Genomic DNA, 16,937 nt, shown 5'->3' on the forward strand with positions numbered 1-16,937 from the left:
TGGTCAGACCTAGGTGTTCCAGTGATCAATCTGGCTGCTGCATTTTGAATCAGTTGAAGCTTCTGAACTTGATACAGAGGTAGCTCCATGTAGAGCACATTACAGAAATATAAACAAGAGATTACCAGTGAATGTACCACTGCTTCAAGGTCCTTTTGGTCCAGGTAGGGACGCAGTTGGTGTATCAACCGAAGTTGGTACCAAGCAGTCCTGGCCGTTGCATCTAATCGAGATGACAACTGTAGAGATGGATCCAGGAGTACTCCCAAACTGCGTACTTCATCCTTTAGGGGGAGTGTGACCCTGTCCAGGACAGGTGGACAAATTTCCTTCCCCAGACCTGAGGATCTTATTGCTAGTACCTCCATTTTCTCTGGATTCAGCCTGAGTTTGTTTTCCCTCATCCAACCCATTACAGACCCAAAGCAGGCATCCAGAGGAGAGGTGCCTTCCTTAATTAGTGCAGCAGTTGGAGACATAGAGAAATAGATTTTGGTGTCATCAGCGTACTGATAACACTGTGCCCCATGTCTCCAGATGATCTCTCCCAGTGACTTCATGTAAAGGTTAAACAGCATGGGGGATAGAATGGCACCTTGAGAGGCTTCAGATGTCAGCTCTCTCCTAGAAGAGCAACTGTCCCCCAGCTTCACCATCTGGGATCTGCCTGAGAGAAAGGAGTGGAGCCACTGGAATGTAGTGCCCTCAATACCTAACTCCCTCAGGCATTCCAGAAGGATACCATGGTATTGAAGGCCACTGAGATGTCCAAGAGCACCATTAGGGTCACACTTCCCCCATCGATGCCCAGATGGAGATCATCAGCTAAGGTGACCATGGCAGTCCCGCCCTGAAGCCGGTTTGAAATGGATCCCGATAATCGGCTTCATCCAAGACAGCTTGAAGTTGGGAGGCAACTGCCCTCTCGATCACTTTGCCCAAAGATGGTAAGAGGGAGACCAGTCTATACTTATTTCTTACCAGGTGGTTTAGGAAGGGTTTTTTAAAAAGTGGTCTCACTACTGCTTGTTTTAATTTAGATGAAAAAATTCCCTCCCGAAAGGATGCTTTAATTATGAGTTGCAATAGTATTTTCATTGCATCCCCTCTCTGGGCAGTCAACCATAATGGGCAAGGATCAAGAGGGCAAGTCATCTTCCTTACACTTCCAAGGAGCTTGTCCACTTCATTGGTATTTAAAGACTCAAAATGATCCAGTTTAATACAGTCCACAGAGTCACTGGTCACCTCTCTTACCGTTTCTGTCATAATGCCGGCATCTAGATCAACCCTTATCTGAGATATTTTATCTGCAAAAAAGTCTTTAAAAGCATCACAGCAGGCCTTAGTTGGTTCCAATAAAGAGTTCAGGGTGGGAGCCAGTTGAGTTAGCTCTTTAACCACCCTGAACAGCTCTACTGGATGAGACTCTGCAGACGCAATATGTGCAGCAAAGAAAGAGGTCTTTGCTGCATCTATTGCCACGCCATAGGAATCCAACATGTTCTTATGGCACATCTTGTCAGATAAACATTGATGTTTCCACCAGCGGCACTCTAGTCATTACGCAACTCGCTTCATTTGATGCAGATTTTCCATATACTATGTGTTTTTTTATTTGAAGCAAGATGGAAAGGACACTCGGAAGCGATAGTGTCTATGACCCTGGTAAGATCGTTATTCCAGGTATCAACCAGGGTTCCATCAGCTTTCGAGGGTAGACTAATAGGTCCTCCACCCCTGATGTAGCCAACGGTCTGTTTAGGGGAATTTTATTATTATTGTTATTAGCTCAAATATTGCAAGAGGAGGGCCTGCTACGACGGCCCTTGCAGAATCGTCTCCCGATATGTATACGGAGTAGACCAGGGGATTCCAATAAATGGAGCTGAGACAGACTTCTAGAATTAATAACCAATTTATTTATAAGGGGGAAAAACACATACGATTCACTAGCATACACACACACATACAAGGCTCAGGAAAAGCATAGGTTAGCATGGAATAGGATTTTAGGCATCACTGGGGTGATACGTACCAGAATGTAGACTCCCTCCAGGAATCCAAATGGAATATGATGAGGATGGCATGAGGCTCAGCCATGGAATGACTGGCCAGGAATCAGGAGCCAGGAGCCAGGAGCCAGGTCAGGGTTCAAGGGGACAGAGCTTCCCCCTGAAATCCAGACTGGCCCAGTGAACAAGCAAATCTGGGAGTATTTATAGGCAAAATCTTGCTTCTGGCAAAGGTGCTTGATGGTGAGAACAAAGGTGTTGAATTACTTGCTTTTCACCTGGATGTCCCTGTCTGATTGTCTTAGTGGTCTTAAGCTGCTCGGACAACAGACCTGGGGAGGGGTCAAGAGCCTCAGGCAAGGCAAACATTTGCTCTTCCTGGTCATATGATAATCCTCTTATGCGACTCTCTAGATATGATGATGTGGGTGCCCCTCAGGGGTGTATGTACATGTCCTCATGCCTTGCTGGCAATGGTGGACAGGCTATTAGAGTTCATCTAGGGGTCATTAAGGGTTATCATTTATACCAAAATATATATGGAGCAGCATGGGTAACATTCCCCCCCCTCGGAAATTACGAGGACTCACAGGTGGGTGAGCATGAGTATTTTCCGAATTAATCTTTGCCATAGAAATTTTGGTGTGAGAATATTGGAGAGGGCATCCTATTAAGGGAAGTATCACACTGGTGATGCACATGGGAAGCCTTTGATTGTCTGGAACCCAATCATACACCATACATACCAAAGATTATACAAAGTCAAAAGTGGGGGTGAAAAAAGGAATTATGGGAAACATAAGCAACAGAAAAAGCCTTCAATAGGCCAAGAGAAAAGCAATGAGCAGTCAATATGCAGTATGAAAAAGCAACAACCAATAGAAATGAGTCCAATGACTGAAAAGAGCAAATGAATGTGACATGAGTCCAAACAGTTGGTGGTTTGTATATAGAATGACAGAGTCCATGTTAGGTTTTGTCCAGCGGGAGCCAGATGGCTCAGTATGGATATGAGAATGCGGGCATGAGGTATAGCTGTCCTGTAAGAAACAGTTTCTTTGTAGCCAATGTCCATCTGGCGAGAGGATGAGCCATAGTTCTTGTATGCGGGCATTTGTCATAGTGAAGTGGGCTAATGTCCATGAGATGGCAGTTTAAGTCCAGTGGCGAGTAGTTCCACATGTGGAACACTTGAATGCAGGCAATGAGCTTTTGGAAAACAGTGATGAAAGCTAACAGCGATAGGTCTGTGGAGCTTGTCATCTGGACAGACAGCAATAAGAAAGGCATCTGGATGTAGGTAGGGCCATGGAGGACCATCTGGAACAGGAGCAGAGGTGTGAGGACACTGGTTGTGTCCCGAATGAGCCTTTGGAAGATGTCCATGGCAGCAGGGGATGGAGGACATCACAGGAAGGATGCAGGCAAAAGAGTCTCAACCCTGGAGCGGAGAACATCAGGAAGGCTGGGAAACAGCTTGGAGAGTCCTGTATCATGGCATCGATGGGATGACATCTGTGGGGTCTGGCCTGGCTTTTGGGAAGAATATTGGGGCTTACCTTCCCCATGAGGATATAGGAGAACAGAGCAAGGACAGGATAGAATTTTACATGCAGTGGGGGATGAAGGAAGACAGACTCCTCCCCCCCCTTGCTCCCGACAGAGCGGGTCAGCTTCAAAATAGGAGTGGAAAAGAGATATGGTTTTTACTTGCCTTGGAGGATGAAGAGGACAGTCTCTTCTCTCCCCGCCCTGGCTTCCCGCAGAGACCAGGCTGGCTTTGCTATAGGAGTTTTGTAAGAAAAGGATAGGGCCTCCAAATTATGTCTATGTGCCATGGGAATTACTGAAAAAGATAGGAATTTTTCCCTGGCTCCCCGCTGGAGCCAATCCTGATAGGTAAAGGATGCGGAAGAGGTCAACATTTAAAGCAGTGGCAGAGAAGTTCAGTGAGGCCACTGTCCGGCACTTAAATAGGCAATTGTATAGCAGAAAGATAGTACATAGAGGCCAGGGATAGGACTGGCATACACATGCAGAGTATAAACACAGGACATTAATAAAAGAAAACCAAGGGGTTTGTAAGGCAATGCACTGAGGGCACTGCATTGTTTGGTTGTGGTCAATTTCCAGGCTTGACCAAGGCTGCTGTGAGGATGTGGAAATGTAGTTCAACTTTTAGCAAAAACTACATCCAAAATAGCCAAATTATTCATTTTTGGATCCCAGTGCCCGGGTATACTTGCACCATCTGAACAGAGTAGTCCAGCCATGGGTGTTTTTTAGAAGCATTCCTAAAAAAAAATGAAAATAAACTGGAGCAGTCGTGGAGGAAGTTTTAGCTTTGGCAAAAATTCTAACCATTGGGCTTGCTGACCAGCAAAAATGGAAAAGGCAAAAGAAAAGCAAAAACAACAACAGCAATTAACATTGGGAAGTAATGTGACTGGAAAATAACTCAAAATGAAAACAAAGGCACACAGTCAGGCGATTTGACCACTAGGCCTGCTGTTAACCAAACACTGTATGAGAAGCAGCCTTAAAAGACCAATCCAAAGACCAAAACTCTGCTAGCCAAAACTGGGTGGAATCCAAAACAAAGGTGTTGCATTGGAATGTGTGGGGCTAACAGCAAACATAAAACAAAACAATAACAAAAATGAGAAGGCACAGCTAATGTTTGGGCTGAGAGAGTGTGACTTTCACTCAGTCTCAAAGTCGCAAAACAAAATGGACATAAAACGACACCCATAAAAATATGCCACCACTTTGTGGAAGAAATCACTCAGTTCTCCGAAAACTGGGTATATTTGCAGCATGATCCTAGTCTCTGATCATGTGCAGAGAGCAAAGCAAAACCTTTAGGAGGTGCTGTGTGACATCATTGGCAACACTCACAGCAAAGAACAAAGAACAGAGTAACTATGAGGAAATCTATCCTTCCCAATTCCTAGGAGAAAAGAAGAGGATTCCTGAGCATGCTTAGAGTGCATAGTCTCTGAGCATGTAAAGAGAAAAGCAGAAGCAACAGCTTGTGACTGACAGGGGTGTTTGTGAGACAAACTGGTTAGAACACACCTCCAATTAAACAGTGGATGTGCTGTCCTACATAAATTGTGGAGGACAAAAAGGTAGACTGCTCTGCCAGTGAGGCTCATCTATGAATTCCAAGGCTCTGAAAACAGAGTGGAGGGAGTTCCTTTACACTCCCAAATCTCAAACAAACAATTAAACAAGCACAAATACCAATTCATGTATGGAAATACCTTGGTTGAGAGTCAGCAGCTAAGACATTTGTCACAGATAGACTATGCTGACCTGAGGCTCTTTATAACTACTTAACAGAAAAACAAAGACATTTAGAATAGACCAAGAGGAAGTTGCCTTCAAACTCCTGAATCCCAGGCAGTCAAGCAAACAAGCAAACAAACAAACAAACAAACCAGAACAACTTTACAATGTCTGACCCTGCTGTGCCAGCCAAGCCTATGCAAATTAAGGCAAGGGAGACAAATGGGGCTCCCTTTTCCTGATCGAGCAGCCTGACTATGGAAAGTCTAGTTTTTCAAATACCTAAGTACCAGATTTATTTCACAAGATGCTATGTTTTCTTATCACAACCAAAACAACAAAAGTAGCCCAAATTTGGGTCAAGAGAAAAAAACTAGAAAGTCCTGTCCCTTCTCCATAATTACAGAAGAGATCTATAGTCTAACCAAGTAACATCCAAATTAAAGTCTAAGAGCATGTTGTACTCACTAGAAGAGGGGGAGCGGAAGAAAGGCACACCAAATCAGCTAAAAACACCTGAGGAAAAGACCAAAACTTTGGTTTGGGGCTGAGACAGTGTAACTCTGGTGAGTCATACTTCCGGGAAGGAGGATGTAGGACAAGACTCATGGAAGATGACCAGATCAGACTTATAAGAGCAAAAGAAAAACTTTTGGATGAGCAGAAGGTCTACAAAAACTTACTGAAGACAAGACAAAGGAGTAGATCTCTTGAGCAATGCAAGAATAACAAAAGAAAAGATGGGGGTGTTGGGTGGCAGGAGGCCTCTGAGCATGTGAGGAGAGCAAAAAACTGAAACAGGAAACTACGGCTTAACTTATGCAGCCCCGAGCACATGGCAGCAGAGATACACTCTGGGTCCAAACCATGTGTTCCTAAGAACTGGAGGGGCACAATATGACATAGACTACATGCCTTTACCCAAAAGGCAAAATCCTAACAGCATAAACCTACACTAAAGAAAAGACCAAATTGTGGGCTCTTGCCAAAAGTAGCATCAGAACACCAACACAACAAGAATATCTCAAAACCTCAAAACACATGGAAATGACAATCCTAACTATACCAAGCTATACCAAGAAACTCAAAAAGAGATCTCTAAGGAACAAACACAATGGGGAATGGGCTTAAAGCCATATTTGCAATGGATTTTTTTAAAAATCCAAACTAGTTCTATGGAACAGGGGGTGCTGCAAACAATGTGAGTCTGCAGCTCTGAGCTTTCTGTTCTGTATTGCATCTGAGCACATGCAGAGTGTCAGCAAACAGAAAACAATGTCTCTAATTTGCAGAGCGGGAAAAGAAGAGGGGGAGGGAAGTCTTTCCCTCCAAGCCTTCTCATACATGGTGTTGCAAATTTTACAGAGATAAACCATCTTTCCCTTGTTGACAAGCTCTCCACTCACACCAGAGTGGTATAAATCACAAAAGGGGAAACAAAGGCAATTTGCCATTAACTGAATTTGAGTTCTAAGCTAACCAGGATGATGGGCTTTGCAACTTCCTTTGCCCATGATTCGGTTTTCTTGGCTTCTAGCAGCCAAATTTTCTATGAGGCTGTGGCATTAGGCAAACTATAGAAGAGGAGAAGAAAACTGCCTGTTTTCTAAAATCTCAACATTGACCAAAGTTCTCTGCACATGCCTGGAGTTCCTGCAGAGTGCTATGCTTCTCAAAGGGCAGTCTCTAAGATACCTTTTCGAAAGCTATTTTCTGGGGCCTTTCTTCCTTGCCATGTGGTTGAGGATGGGGGAACTGAGGCTGAGACAGTGTGGCTCACCTCTTGGTCAAGGAACTGGGCTGAAACAGTGTCACCCATTCCTTCTGTTTCTTCCCAGGAGCTGGGCTGGTGCCTCTTTGGGGGAATACATCTCCCAGTGCCATTCCAACTTGAACCACAGGGATGAGATGGATGACCTCTAGGGTTCCCTTTCCCTGGCATGCCTGTCTGGAAAGGTTTCCAAGGCTTGGGGTATTTTTCCCAGGAGAAAGGGGGACCTTTCTGTTCTTGGAACCTGGCTGCCAAAGTGGAACTTTCCTCCTTGAGGAGGTTGACTTGGGCTATCAATTCTGTAATTTTTCTCTCCATACTACTGGGGGAGTTCATGGAATTTTGGAAACTTGGAAAGGCTTTTCCTTTGTACTGCCTGCTTATGGATTTGTCTAAGAGATCCATCAATTCTGCATTGGGCCTATGATCTAACTCTTGTTTGCTAAACCCCAACTCTCTGAGCTGTCTCCAGATGTTGTTTCGGATTTCCCGAAGCGATTGTCTGAGGGGTTCTGTTCTTTGGGGCTGGTTCCTGGGGTTGTTTATCCCAAACCTCCTGGGTTCTTTCTGCACAGGCTGGAAGTGGGGACCTGTGTTGTGATAGGTGACTGTATGGACTGGTTCTCCATCTCTTCCTCCCCTTTTCTTTCCTGCCCTGGGGGGTCTGCCAGGTCCTGAATTCAAATCCCTGTCTGCCTTTTTGCTCCAGAACATCTTTGAGACTGCACAGATATTTTCCATGAATTGGGCCCACGTGGAAGTGTGTAATTTTTGTACCACCGGTCCCAGATAGGTTTTGGCAGATACATGTAAGCCCTCATATACTTTAGCAATAAAATCGCGGTTATCGAGGATGGGCTGGCCCTCTGCATTGAGGCCAATTTCCCCTGAGAGAATTCCTAACATCTTCTTCCTCGCTACATAGGTGTCAGGGGCTTCATCTGGGGCTTGTCTTTCGAGTTGGTATTTGGTGCGCAGAATTGTTCCTGGCCATAGGATGCCTGCAACCTTGGACATCCATTCACTTATCTCTATGTTGCTTAGATCAAAATTTATGGCGGCGGCTTCGAAAGCTCCCATGTATGCTGGATCTAAACACATGCTGGCAACCTGGGTCAGGTCCTGTCCTTTGGCTTTGGGATAGCATATGTACACACTAGTCATCCATTGAACCCCAGTGTGGGCATCAAGCCTTCCTAGGTGGTCCGCTATAGTTTTTACTTCTGTTAGGGACCATGAGACAGTTTCGACCACTGTTTTAGTTACCACCCTGTCGTCCTCTGTCTCTCTGGTTTCTACCATCCTTCTGGTTTTTACAGGGTTTATTGGTGCTGGTGTGTCTGCGGTGACTTTTTTGGGAGGATTTGGAGTTATTATGTCCTCCTGCTCACTTCCTTCCCACTGGGAATTATAACGTGGCTGTGTTTTGGCTTTGGTGGGGAGTGGGGTCTCCTCATCCCAGTCTATGGTCCTTAAATACTGGGGGCTCACAGTGGCCACCACTGAGTGCCTGAGATCTAGGGCGGCCTCAAGCTCCTGGATGCGCTGCTCACACTTTGTGTGGTCAGCTTTTGGGTCTCCCTTTGAGTAGCGGGCCAATACGTAATCGGCCGCCAATTTTGCCTGCTTGAGTTTCTCTTCCAGGTCTCTGTTGTGTTGTTTAAGCAGCTCATTTTCCATTAGGGCAGTGTCCAACTGCCGAGCTGCTTCCTCCCTAGCCCTGATGTGCAAGGCATTTTCGGCCACCTTTTCCTGTATTTGGGCAACCGCTTCATCTAGCAATTTTTGTCTGGTCTCCTCCCTTGCTGCCAATTTTTTATATTCCCTTGTGGCTTCGTGGGCTAGGGTCCAGATCCCCCATGATGTCCACCTGTCCTTTTCTGCCTTGGACACTCTTTTGAACCCTGTCTTTTTGGTGTGTGTGTTATATATCCTCAGCAGTGTCGCAAAGGGATCCTCGGTTAGAAAGCCCTCTGCCTTCGAGGGATTAGGTCTCTTCCCAAGAATCCATTTTTGTAACCGGTCCTGAGGCTGCTCTGTCCTGACCAACTTATCGTCTTCTGAGTGTGTGGCCATGTTAAATCCTAGGCTGGGGAGAGGTTATGGAACCGGGGCCTCTTTTCCCACCTAAACCTGGTGCAACTCTCTGTCCTACAGTGAGCTGCTGTCCTGGGATCCTCCCTGAGGACTCCACAGAACCCCTAAATGTAACTCTGGGTCAGGGACGCCGCCCAATTCACGCGAGGGCCCGGCGCTCCTGCAGGTAGCGACTTAAGGGTTATCCTCCGTTTAGACCCGGTCAGAAGTCAGTTCAGCCCTGCCTCACTTTCACTGGGGAGTTCAGATGCTGTAGCTCCACTCCGGCGTGGCCCGGCTAACAGCCCAAACTTTGGCCCCCAGCTAGACTCCTGCCTGAGTTTTCCTTTCCTGGGACCTCCCTGAGGCTCCCACAAATGGCACTCCTTGGAGCTGCCTTTCCCTCCCTTGACCCCGGGCTTTAGGCTTCCGGACCAGGACGTCTCCCTCCTTTGCCTACCTCACCCATCCAAGGGGGATTTAAACTGTTGGGGTGAACCTAAAATGTACGGGGATTTTGAAGATCGGGGAATGGGGAGGACCTCTCCTCTGCTTTCCCACTCACGATAGCGAAAATAAAAATAGGGCGTCGGGCTGCCTACTCCAACAATCACGCCCAGGGGTGATTAGGGCCCACCACTGGACGGTGTACCAGAGCCAATGAGCAGGACACCTAACCAAAGAAATGAAACGGGATCAGCCAACCCAAGATAGCCCTTTGCCCTTATGGCCAAGCGCACAAGAACACACTCACACACCTTCCTATTTATTCCTGTCTGCAGCGGCTTCTTTTGGGATCCCTGTTCTCTCTACGTTCCGAGATCTAGACAGCCCAAGTGATCAGTTTGGAAAGTCTAGATTTCGGGGGAGAGTTCTATGCCCAAGCTTTCTCCACCAATTTGTAGCCAACGGTCTGTTTAGGGGAATTTTATTATTATTGTTATTAGCTCAAATATTGCAAGAGGAGGGCCTGCTACGACGGCCCTTGCAGAATCGTCTCCCGATATGTATACGGAGTAGACCAGGGGATTCCAATAAATGGAGCTGAGACAGACTTCTAGAATTAATAACCAATTTATTTATAAGGGGGAAAAACACATACGATTCACTAGCATACACACACACATACAAGGCTCAGGAAAAGCATAGGTTAGCATGGAATAGGATTTTAGGCATCACTGGGGTGATACGTACCAGAATGTAGACTCCCTCCAGGAATCCAAATGGAATATGATGAGGATGGCATGAGGCTCAGCCATGGAATGACTGGCCAGGAATCAGGAGCCAGGAGCCAGGAGCCAGGAGCCAGGTCAGGGTTCAAGGGGACAGAGCTTCCCCCTGAAATCCAGACTGGCCCAGTGAACAAGCAAATCTGGGAGTATTTATAGGCAAAATCTTGCTTCTGGCAAAGGTGCTTGATGGTGAGAACAAAGGTGTTGAATTACTTGCTTTTCACCTGGATGTCCCTGTCTGATTGTCTTAGTGGTCTTAAGCTGCTCGGACAACAGACCTGGGGAGGGGTCAAGAGCCTCAGGCAAGGCAAACATTTGCTCTTCCTGGTCATATGATAATCCTCTTATGCGACTCTCTAGATATGATGATGTGGGTGCCCCTCAGGGGTGTATGTACATGTCCTCATGCCTTGCTGGCAATGGTGGACAGGCTATTAGAGTTCATCTAGGGGTCATTAAGGGTTATCATTTATACCAAAATATATATGGAGCAGCATGGGTAACACTGAGAGTGATATTAATTAGCTTACTTGCTAATTAGCTTACTTGCTGTTCACCGCTATGATCTTTGGAATAGCGGTATATAAATAAAACAAATTATTATTATTATTATTATTATTATTATTATTATTATTATGGTAGTATATAATAATGTACTTTGATCAGAGAGTGATCCATCCATGACAGGGCAGAGTTCTGAACTACTTCTGCCCACAGATATTCCTGATCCCTACTAAAGACCACATTGAGTGTATTACCAGCACAGTGCGTTGGACCCAAGACTATTTGGGACAGGGCCATGGCTGTCATGGAAGTCATGAACTCCCGGGGTGTACATGTCAGATCTAATGAGCTGGCTTTGAAGGGGACATTGAGGTCCCCCAGGACCAAAAGCCTGGGAGACTCCAGCACCAGCTCCGAGACCAGCTGTGTCAGACAACGGGGTGGATGGTATACTAACAAAATCCCTAGACTGTTCCTAGCCTTCAGGGTCAGGTGTACACTCGATGTGCTCTGTTTTCCAGACAGGTCTCTTAGTCAATGTGATGGTTGTTATTATTATTATTATTATTATTATTATTATTTATTTGTATACCGCCCTATGGCAAACCAATCCGGGTGGTACATTTATGGACCAAGGCTACTCCTCCCCCTTGCTCACTTTCTCTGACCTTGTCAGTAAACGCAGCTGGGAGAGCCTTAGCCCAGGTTACACTACTATCCTCCCCCAGCCCAGGTTTCTGGCTGTATAGGAAAGTTAACTGGGAACATACCAGGGGTAGGTAGGAGAAATGGTCTTACTCACCTTGGTGGAATGGGAAATCCTTTGTTGTCCGGGAAAGCAGCCAAAGGGCTGATAAGGCAGCTAGTTCTCAAACAAACAAAGCCCCTCCCAGCACAGCAAAGTCAGTGTGAGCTACACGGTCCTGGAGATTCACAGTAGTTCTACCAAAAGGGATTACCAAGAGAATTGTCAGACGGTCCGAGGTTCAGGATAACAGATAGGCAGGTCGATAAAGCAGTCCAAGGTCAAGGTTTCCAGGTAGTCAAGACAAGAAGCCAAGGAGCCAGAGACAGAGTCTTTCCTCTAAAAGAGTCAGATATCCACTGGCAAAGAACCACACATGCTCCAGGTGCTTAAGAAGGCAAGGAGCTGGCCTTCAGCTGTGTCTGATTACGAAGACGCTTCTGATAAAGCCTCCAAGATCTTCGAAGGCCCTCTCTTTCTGCTCGACGCTCATTGAAGGTAGGCACACTGCCCAGATCCTCCTCCATGTCCACAGCCTCGGCACCAGGCAAACTTGACTGCTGAACCTCTGGAGGGGCCATAGACTCTGCTCCAGCAGAACTAGGGCCAGCCTCTGGCTCCTCCATTACAGGTTCAAGCCCCAGGGGCTCTGGCTCCTCCATTACAGGTTCAGGTCCCAGGGGCTCTAGCTCATCCTCTGAGTCCTCCAAGCCGTCCTCCAGGCTGGGCATGACATTTGTCTCCAGTGTAAGAGGATATGTGGAAGCCTGAAGGAGAACAGAGTGATCAGTAAACCCATTTAGCCTTTATCTTGGTGTTGCCTGGGTGCTTAATATGTCTTTGTGTCAACCTGCCTTTCCCCATGGGAAAGCTTAATGGTGTTACAAAGGTCATTGTGACTCTTCAAGAACATTCCATATGTCATCTCTTTGTTTAGTGACCAGCCAATATGGTTTTAGTTTGAAAGCATTCCTAAAAGTTCAGTTCTTGATTATGGAGTTGGGAATGAATTTAAATAAGCATAAAATAAATATCAATCTGTCTTGTAGTCAACTTGCATGAATAGTAAATGTGATTTTAATTTCAGTACTTACTATCACTATTGGCATATTTCTAATATGTGTTTAATTTGTACCCATTTTAGTAATTATTTTACCATCCTTGTATTGTCTTTTCTTTTCTTTTCTTTTCTTTTCTTTTTAAATAACCCTATGAATTAATGCAATTAATGTGAGATTTGTTAGTTTTATTCTAAGAAAGTCCTCTCTTGTTACATGGACATAATTATTGTTCATACATTTATCCCACATGGAACATACCAGGGATTAGTTTAATTTCATTCTGTACTCTTGTTTAGAATGCCTTTATACTGTAATTTGTTATTAAATTTGACAGCTCTGCTGTTTATTCCTATTTACCAACATATCACACCTACATCTAAAGAATTTCAGTTTAGGGGATAGGTGAGGTATAAATAAAGATGATAGCAGCAGTAGTTGCAATAATTGCAGAGATTCCCTGTTTAGGGATAGATAACAACTCGAGGGCAGTTAACACACAAACACACAACCTATGAAGGGTAGATAAAAATTTCAGTAGCTTTAGCAAAACAATGTGAGTGGAAAGAGTGAAGATACAGAATTGCATTTATTTGTGGTAATCACATGTTATTTGAAGAAGGATTTTTAAAAAGATCAGAAGGATAGCATAATCCTAACCTGATTTTTTTTATTTTTATGCTTCTCCTGCAACATCTAAATTGATGGTCCATGGCTTTCTCCAACAAAGATGTGAAAATCCAGATATAAGGACAACTTACCCAACTTACTGTGCAGCAGTTACAGGAGACCTATTTTGGATATTAAATAACAAGCAGAGAAGAAGAAACAGTAAGTTACCTTTCCCCTATTTCTATCACTATACTCATGGTTTATAATGTCCAAAAAATTAGTTAGGACAACAGTTTGTCAAAAATTGTAGAGTCAATTGGAAGAAAATGGCATTTTGAGGTTACTTTTTAAGGCTATGTATTCCTTGTAATCACGTCATCTTTTCCTCCTGTACATCAACTGAGAGGAAAGGCAGATTGTTGAACTTCACCATTAAACATGAAAGGTGCATTCATGCACTTGGAGACTGTGTGGCTTGTAGGATGTTCCTGCTTGTATCTTTTGGAGTGCAGCTATGACAGCCTGGAGAGTTGGGCTTTTTCTGCTGTAAAAACCTACTATATCTATCAATCATTTAAAAAATCTATTTTTTGTAATTATGGCCTTTTCTACAATGATCACACATGAATTAATTTTGATGTGGTGGCCTTGATTAGGCCTGGATCCATGGCACATAAAAATAGTCCTGCCACATCAGACCAAAGACTTAAATAGACCAACATTTTGTTTCTACAGATGGTGAACAGAAACTCATGGGAAGCAAACTAGCTGGATAAGAGTGCAGCCACTAGAAGTCATTAGTGGCCTCATTTCCTGTGGATTTGTTTGAGATTACAAGAAATGCCAAAATAAGACTTGTTTTTGGCCATTTCGAAACACACACATACACTACCGCAAAAAAGAAGAAGAAGAAGAAGAAGAAGAAGAAGAAGAAGAAGAAGAAGAAGAAGAAGATAATCTGCAAGATTAAGGAAAGAAAATATATGAATTGGAGTAAGCAAAAAAGAAACAGAGAGTAAGCAAATCAGGGTAAGCAAAAAAGAAACAGTAAAACAGAGAGCAGTCATCACAAGCACTGAAAAGCAAACAGCAGTAAGTACCTAATATAACTGACCTCTTTTACTAACTAAATCTACTGTACTTGGACATTTGTAAGAAACCTCATTGTTGGAATAGCATGTTAGAATAATTTATCTCCTTGATACCCACAGAAAGAAGTGGGGTTTTCAAGCCAAATGTTCATCAATATTTGCTGACGTAGTTCCAAACTAACTCTCACCCTAAGTACAGATGTCCAGAGATGACATCTGCTTCACTAAGGATTGGAAGTGTGTCCTTAGCTAAACTATTTGGAAAGCATAATCTGGTGTCTATATTTTTCCTCATCCCCTGAAATGGCACACTGAAGAGGTAGAAATGTTGTCATTACTGTGACACAAATGCCATACAAAGCATGGATGGGTTGAGTAAAAATTAATTATATCATGTGTATTCTTTGAAAACACATATAAGCTAGTCCAATATCTGTTCATACCTAACAAGAAGAGAAATATAGTTAGTGCTTGTGTAGTCACTTGTTTTGAATACTACTTGTAAAGAAGCAAATATATAGCCCTAAAGTCTTAAATTCATGACAGTCTACCATTTTAGGAGCTGTCAACTATCATGGTTTTCATTATTATACTGGAACATCCCTAGTTTATCAATTTATTTGCCAGTGGATCATAGAAGAAAGAAACTTTCTTTTCTTTACCATAATATATCATCATACAATCCATATATCAAAATAAATAAAAATAAAATAAAAAGCCAGATAGCATAGCAATAGGTCTGGACTGTAACATTTCCCTTATTATCGCCCCATAAAGACAGGCCAAAATAAAGCTGCTTCGGGTCACTTTGGAAGTATGCTGTTTAAATTATGCATGCGTCCTAAGAGTCCGGAAGCTACGCCAAAGCCATGCTCCAGTCCTAAGGACTGGAGTGTGATTTTGGCTCAGCTTCCAGTCTCTTAGGACGCATGCATCATTTAAACAGCATACTTCCAAAGTGACCCGAAGCAGCTTTATTTTGGCCTGTCTGTACGGGCCCCAGAATGCTCTTTCAAAACTTGCACTTCAGATATGCATAGTGTACTACTAAGTGTCTGAAAAGTGCCTTGGTTTTCTGTAATCCTGATTAGGTAACAAATTCAGAAACATCCTGAATTGCTAGTGGGCTACTGTAAATTTAGATACTGTTTAATCAGTGTTATAGAATTCAAAGACATAACTATGTTAGTCTGGAAAATCTGTATGGAAAGGGATATTACAGCACCTTTGAGACTAACTGAAAGATAGAAGTTGGCAGCATGAGTTTTCATAGACTTGAGCCTACTTTCTCAGATGCATTTTGGACAAAAACTTTATAAAAACAAAGCAAAACACCGTAGGTAGCTGGTGAGGCAGGCCTATATACTTTCCCTTTTTGTTTTTATTTTGCTGTTGCATGCTCAGTATGGGATTCTGGAAGCAACTACTCTTTACCTTATCTTTTTCAGGCAGGCACATATAGCTAGAATAGGATTGACTAGAGTAGAATCTCATTCTTTCCCACCTCAAACTTGATAGTATTGTTCACTGTAGATGTGGTGCTACAACCCAACAATAAACGTCTCTGTTTCCTCAACCCTCTTCCCATCATCCTCCCAATGCTGATGCTGCTACAAACTTCTAGCTTGACAGAGGAAAAGGAAGAACTACAGGAGAGGCTTGTGGGAGTAAAAAGATTTTGTAAAAAGGAGCTTCTTTGCCAGTGACTTTGGGGCAAAACAGACCGCCCCAAAGGAGAGGTTTGCATCCGTCCCTTTGAGTGCTGGATCGGGGCCACGGCAACCACATGCTATGGCCTTGTCCAACATTTTCCTGGGCAAAAAAGAAGCAGCAAAATTGTGCTTTTTTGAGACTGTACAGACCAGCAGTAAGCGCTGGCTTGGGGGCAGCATGTGTGCATGATGTTTGGACGACACACGCCTTGATGCCACCCCCAAGTCAGCATCTCAACGGCTGCCTTACCACAGGGTGGGTGGCATTACAGTGCTCCTTTGGTATGGCTTTCACACACTGCATGTCAAGAACACAGAAAAGTGCCACCGCGGTGCCAAGGGTGCCCTTTTTCCAGGCCAAAAAGAAGCGGCATTTTACCTCTTCTTTTTGGCCTGGAAAAACACCAGATTGGGGCTGCAGTGTGCAGTTGCCACTCCTTTGGGGTGGTTTGTTTTGCCCCTTCTTGGCCCAGAAAAAGGGCATCCTTTCTGCCATGGCGGCACTTTTCCATGATTCTTTTGGCATGCAGCATGTGAATGCCGCACCAAAGGAGTACCGTAATGCCACCCACCATGCGATCAGGCAGGCAGCGTGACGCTGGCTTGGGGGTGGCTTTGGGACGTGCATCATCTAAATGCCATGCCCCCACACCGCCTCCAAGCTGGCTCTTACTTCTGGTCTGTACAGCCTGTTTGTCAGCTGAGTATGCCTGTACTCAGGCAAGTTGAAATGCATCCTCTGTAGCTGCTAAGATTCAGTGGCTGTAGCTCAGTAGTAGAGCTTGTGCTTTGCAGGATAAAGGACCCAAGTTCAGTTCCTGTCATCTCCT

This window comes from Sceloporus occidentalis, unplaced genomic scaffold (assembly GCF_023333645.1).
Source record: "Sceloporus occidentalis isolate IW3139 unplaced genomic scaffold, rSceOcc1.0.p SCAF_2, whole genome shotgun sequence".
Taxonomy (NCBI): domain Eukaryota; kingdom Metazoa; phylum Chordata; class Lepidosauria; order Squamata; family Phrynosomatidae; genus Sceloporus; species Sceloporus occidentalis.